Genomic DNA, 6,467 nt, shown 5'->3' on the forward strand with positions numbered 1-6,467 from the left:
TTAAAAATGATTTGGGCACCTAGGATAACCATTCCGTTTCCCCACTAATAGCCTACCCATGCATATTTTCCCTTAGTTAACCACTTTTGAGCCTATTTCCATTCTTTGTTTCCACCATATTCATAAACCCGAGCCTTTTTATTTTATCCCTCTTTCTACCTTTTCAGGGCAAGTGGATAATTTTACCATTGTATTCTCCATCATAAAAAATGTTGAAAAAAATAGCAGTTCGAAAAAAACTGTTCGAAAGAAAAAGAAAAGACATGAAAGAAAAAATGGAAAACAAAACAACAAAGTGTGAAAAAGAAAAAATGCATTTCGACGAGAAAATTGTTGTTGATATGTCTTCTTTTATCTTGTTGTGCTTAATGTTTTGATGGAGTTGAGATTATTATGTTAGTTCTTGCCTTGAATTTTAGCCATATTTAGCCTTTTCCCCACCTTTACCTAACGTACAACCAATAAAAGACCTTTGATTTATGCATCTTGTTCTTATTAGTAGTGGAGATTTGATTTACTTGCAGGCTTATGGTAATATCGTGTCAATTCTGACATTGAGCGTTTCTTTACCCCAAACACATTGAGTGATTTGAGTGAATCCCGGTAAGGTATTGAGTTATGAGCATTGAGATTTATGAATGAATGGATATTACAATTGCACTTGACTTGTTTCAATTGGTGATGTTCAGTTGATGATTTCTTGACTTCAATAGTTTTGTGGTCTCTACCTTGCTTCCTTGAATATGAAACTTGCAAAGAACGTTAATGAAGTTTTGACTGATTTGTTAATCATACTTGAGGACAAGCATGAGATAAGTGAGGGGGAATTTGATGAGTGTTCAGAATCGTTAATATGTTCGTTATTCTTCGATTTTGTAAGTTATTACTGCTAATTTGGTTGTGTTATGTCTATTTTCGTGCAGGTCCTTACTTTCCAAATGGTGATAAAACGGGCGAATTCTGCATTTTTTTTATTATTTGGTCACGGCTGGAGACATGGGCACAACTGGGCACGACGCGGTCTGACGTGGCAGTTCTAGAAGGTCCGGTCAGCGGCGGTTTCTAGAAGACTTCGTTGCACGCCTTCTGGAAGATTGACGAGCAGAGTTGCATTAGGAGACTAGTTTAAGTTTGAATTAAATTTAAAAACAATTATCTTTTGTATTATTTTATTATTTCTTTGTTTATCCTTTAGGCTTTGAGAGGCTATAAATACCCACTTGGGGTAAGCCTAAACTCATCATTCGGAATATTCTTCTTTCTCTCTAGTTTTTATAAAAGCTTTTCTTTTTACTTTCATTTTCTTATTTCAAGTTTTGTTTTTATGCTAAGTATGACTTTTGTCATGCTTAGCTAAACTTTTCATAAGCCGAGAGCTGTCGCGATGATTCAATTCCAACGGGAGAATTGAAACGGTCCTTAATATCTTCGGAATATCTCTCTCAATCTCTGCGCTTATTTTCAAAATCAAAACAGTTTTCAAAATCAAAGATTGACTTTGGTCAAGAGGTTGTTGCAATTAACGTGTGGGAGGAAGATTCGACTTATAGAAAGCAATTCGACTTCCTGGGAACACACTTGACGAGATAGCTTCGCCAAGAGGGATTGAGATCGGAATTGATGGTTATAGAAGCAACAATCCGAGTTGGATGCCACGAACTTAAACGGTAATTGAGAATACATTCTTCTTTTCTCTCTAGTTTTATAAAAGCTTTTCTTTTTACTTTCATTTTTCTTATTTTCAAGTTTGTTTTTATGCTAAGTATGACTTTTGTCATGCTTAGCTAAACTTTCATAAGCCGAGAGCTGTCGCGATGATTCAATTCCAACGGGAGAATTGAAACGGTCCCTTAATATCTTCGGAATATCTCTCTCAATCTCTGCGCTTATTTTTCAAATCAAAACAGTTTTCAAAATCAAAGATTGACTTTGGTCAAGAGGTGTTGGGATTAAACGTGTGGGAGGAAGATTCGACTTATAGAAAGCAATTCGCCTGGGAAACACTTGACGAGATAGCTTCGCCAAGAGGGATTTGAGATCAGAATTGATGGTTATAGAAGAAACAATCCGAGTTGGATGCCACGAACTTAAACGGTAATTGATCTACAACAATTGATGTTGTTAGAATCAATTACCGAAGCCGGAATCAAATATTGCCTTGGGTATTCGGTATACAAGATAGAGTCACAAGGATAGCCCTTATAGATAAAGTAACCGACGTGAATCCCGAAGAGAAAATCTTATTCGATGATCTACGGAAATTGAGTCAAAGCGAAGCTTGAGGCTATTTTCACAGTATTTATTCACAACCTTATTTCTCATATTTTTACTTCAATTGCTTTATTTAATCGTCTTTATTACTATTTAAATCTCATTATACCCAAAACCCCCCATTCTATTATCTTTCACGCCTGCCATAGACCAATCAAACATTAAATTAAGAATTTTCCAAGTCCCTGTGGATTCGACCCTATTTCTCTACGCTACGAATTTTCCTTTAATTATTATCCGAGAAGAAGGAATTTATTTTGACATCAAAACGACAGTTGTCAGTGGTCATACAAGGTTGACCTGTGGATTACCAGTGCCATCACAATCATCTTTTCCTCTACCAAAAAATGGATCCTCATCAAAATCCAAAGCTCATATGGTGCCAAGCAAAAGGAAATCAAAATCGCAATCAAAATCAAAATCCCAATCACAACCGGCTTCACCTTTTGGGACTTATTAACTTAGGTGATTTTTAAATGTAAACGTTGTATTATGTGTATTTTTTGTGTGAATGCATACATTTTCAGTTAGACATTCATTAGTAACTTGAGTTTGAACATTGCTATGATCTGTTCAGTTGTTATCATGTTGAGATTTTCTCTTGTGTTTGATTGCTTGGATAGTTGTTCTCTTACTTCTTCAAGTGTCCTTAGCTTGTAATGTGTTTGATGTTGTATATAACTTGATGTTGTATGTTGCGTTCAACGCGAAAGTCAAATTTGCAAACCGAAAATCGCGTTGCGAATTTGACTTTCGCGTTGCGAATTTGACTATCGCAACGCTTATTTCGCGTTGCGAATTTAACTTCATGTTGTACATTATTGAACATTGTTATGTACATATTTGGAAAATAATGTTCCGAACTTCGTTAGAAATAACCCTTTTTCATCGGATTAATTTTGTTTTTGTGGGTAAATTTTTTTAACATTGTTATGTATAAATTTATTGTGTATGTATGTTTTGGTTTGATTATATTGTATGTATATTTTCATTCAGATAAGATGGGTTGTGTATAACAAAATAATCTATCTCTTCTATGTGAGTACTTTATTCCAACCATGTGACAAGTGTGACAACCCCATCAACTCACAACTCAGCTTTGTTCTCAATCAATATTGTCTTTTAGCTTGATGGTTCATAAAACATGTTACTTGAACAGTATAAATCAATTATACAATTTCCATGTTCAATTTAACACTGCATTTCAAATTCATTTCATATATAATTGAAGTTTGAATTTAAATTTCAATTTGAGTTTGAATTTCAATATAAATTTCGGCTCCACTATAAATATTAGCCCAAGCCAATATGCATGTTATCATTGATTATTCCTAATTTCCATTGTTTTTTTCAACTTTAAACACGAGGGAAATCCAGACCATCATAATTTTTGGTCAACTTTAAAGCGTCAGAAACGTTTCGGGCGTATGATCTGGGTGGTATACGAGAAATGCAACAAATGACAACTAAAAATCCCGATAATTGAGGGCTACAACTTGTAATAATAACAAAAATAATAAGTCCGAAATGCTTCTGAGTACCACCCAAATCATAAGTTCGAAATGATTCTGATGCTCATCAAAATCCAAAGTTCATATGGTGCCAAGCAAAAGGAAATCAAAATCCAAATCTCATATGGTGCCAAGCAAAAGGAAATCAAAATCTACAAGTTTGAACATTGCTATAATCTGTTCAGTTATTATCATGTTGGGATTTTCTCTTGTGGTTGATTGCTTGGATAGTTGTTCTCTTGCTTCTTCAAGTATCCTTAGCTTGTATTTATAGCTTGGAATGTGTTTGATGTTGTATATACCTTGATGTTGTATGTTGCGATCAACGCGAAAGTCAAATTCGCAACGCGAAATAAGCGTTGCGATAGCCAAATTTGCAACGCGATAGCGAAATTCGCAACGCGAAAGTCAAATTCGCAAACCGAAAATCGCGTTGCGAATTTGTACCTTCAACAGGTCTTTTTTGCCTTCAAACATAATGCAGATTGAATTTTTTAGAAACAACAAATCAACTTTTACAAATCAATTAAACAAGAAAAAAAATAATTCTTATTTACACATCAAATTAAACAAATCAACTTTTGCAAATCAATTAATCAAAAAATAAATCTTATTTCCTCATAAATTAAACAAATCAACTTTCAATGTAAAATTCAATTAAACAAAGCAAAAAAAGTGTACCCCAGACTGTTGTTTATGCACAAATACATCAATTTCACGCAGCTTACTTCAGGATTAACCTGCAGAAACCAAACATTTGCTCAAACAACACTTTAACAAACAACAAATTACTGAATTATAGGTACTTAACCAAATATTTTCAAACCAATTAAAGAGTATATATGTTAACACTTGCTCAAACTTACCAATTGTTTATGAACACTTTCAGCACGCGGATGCAGGTAGGCAGCTTCTCGTATATATCGATCTTGCCATATAATGCCGAAACCACAAGCCTACTGCACCTCTATCTCTATATGTGGGAGGTAGACAATGTTTACTTCCTGTCGTCAAACGTTCCAATCATAATTATACGTGAGGACCACAATCTCATCTGGCTCCCTGCGTTTGTTGTGGCGCAGTCTCGTCTCTGATCATTATAATTTTAAACTTCTTTGGCTTATTGTTTCCAGAATTTGTCCAATAATCAATCGCATCCAAGCATTTAGCCAAATGATCGCTCCATCCCTTTGTAATAATATCTCTCAAATCAGACAATGGTATGTAATTCAACATGCTGTCATATATCACTGTCTTCAAGGATGGGAGCTGAAGCTCGACGAGAAGCCAATGACGACGTTCCAAAACAGGGATAAACACCTGCAATCATAAATAATTGCGCACATCAAATAAAATTTATGAAAACCTTTAAAATATTCAAAAAAATAAATACTAACATTATCGACCTCCCACCACGTAGGATAAAGTTTAGCTTTTTCATTACCAACGTTATGAAGCATCTCTGATCCTTCAAGTGAGCTGCATGGAAGACGTCGGCATAATAGTCCATCGAGATTTTTTCCCTCAATTTCCTTATTATTAGACGTGACACCCATGCATCAATATGAGTTTTATAAAAAAAATATATTAGTGAATTTATTAATAATTTAAAAAAAATTAATCAAATGCATATAAGAAGAATAAGACTTACCACCCCTTCGAGAAACCATTATCTTCAACCCCTAATAAAATACCCCACCAAGACCAATCAAGAAAAAAATGAAAACATCGTTGATTTGGCATAGGTCAGAATAACACCCTTGCTCTGCTCATGTAGATAAAAATCAATTGCGGTCTTAGCCCAAAGGGTATTATCCGTAATTGTTTCCGGTAGTGTTTCTCTCTCCTGTGAGGAATGGTACTGGCCGGTAACACATACGAAAGTTAACTCGCATCATCATATCGGGCATGGGATGGGGTTTATCAATATGTCGACATATGACGCCAAGTGAATCGGGCTCTTGAACGGCGGGCGGGACCACTCTTGAATGATGATAGGTGCATCGGCTTATTCTTACGGAGTCTTGGCACTAGTAGGGGTGAACGGAGACGTAATGGCACGTGCACGACGTCTAATGCGTGAACCCATCGTGCAAGAAAAACTCGACGTAAGCATCTACCTTATCGAGCTGCTGAAATAAATTAATACATCAGTAAATAAATAAATAAATAATGTCGAAAAAAGGTTATTTGCATTTTTAGTATAGTATAAATAAATTTACCTTATTGCGTAGAGTATGAACCTCATTCTGCAACAATGAACAATCTCGCGTAGAGCGACAACCTCATCACGTAAAGTAGATACCTCACGCGTTAGCACACCATTGTCATAGCGTAAAAATCCACCTCACCACGTAAAGATCGAACCTCATCACGTCATGCACCATTATCTTCACGTAAAGTACCGACCTCATGACGCAAAGCACCGACCTCATCACGTAATTCCCCTAACTCATCCCGTGGAGGTGGAGAACAAGGAGTAAATGTAGTGAACTCTTTGCCGGTAGCCTATCATGAGGTGATGGTGGAGAAGAGGCTCGATGAGTGATGAGGTGATGGGGAAGTGGAGAAGAGGCTCGACAGATGGTGATCCAGGTGTTGAGCGGTCGGCCGATCAGGTGATGGCTCTCGAAGTAGGGGGTGCTCATCATCCGTCTCATCAAAAAATCGCTTACTAGCTTGCCA

The sequence above is a fragment of the Hibiscus syriacus genome, unplaced genomic scaffold (assembly GCF_006381635.1).
Source record: "Hibiscus syriacus cultivar Baekdansim isolate YM2019G1 unplaced genomic scaffold, ASM638163v2 tig00116962_pilon, whole genome shotgun sequence".
Taxonomy (NCBI): Eukaryota; Viridiplantae; Streptophyta; class Magnoliopsida; order Malvales; family Malvaceae; genus Hibiscus; species Hibiscus syriacus.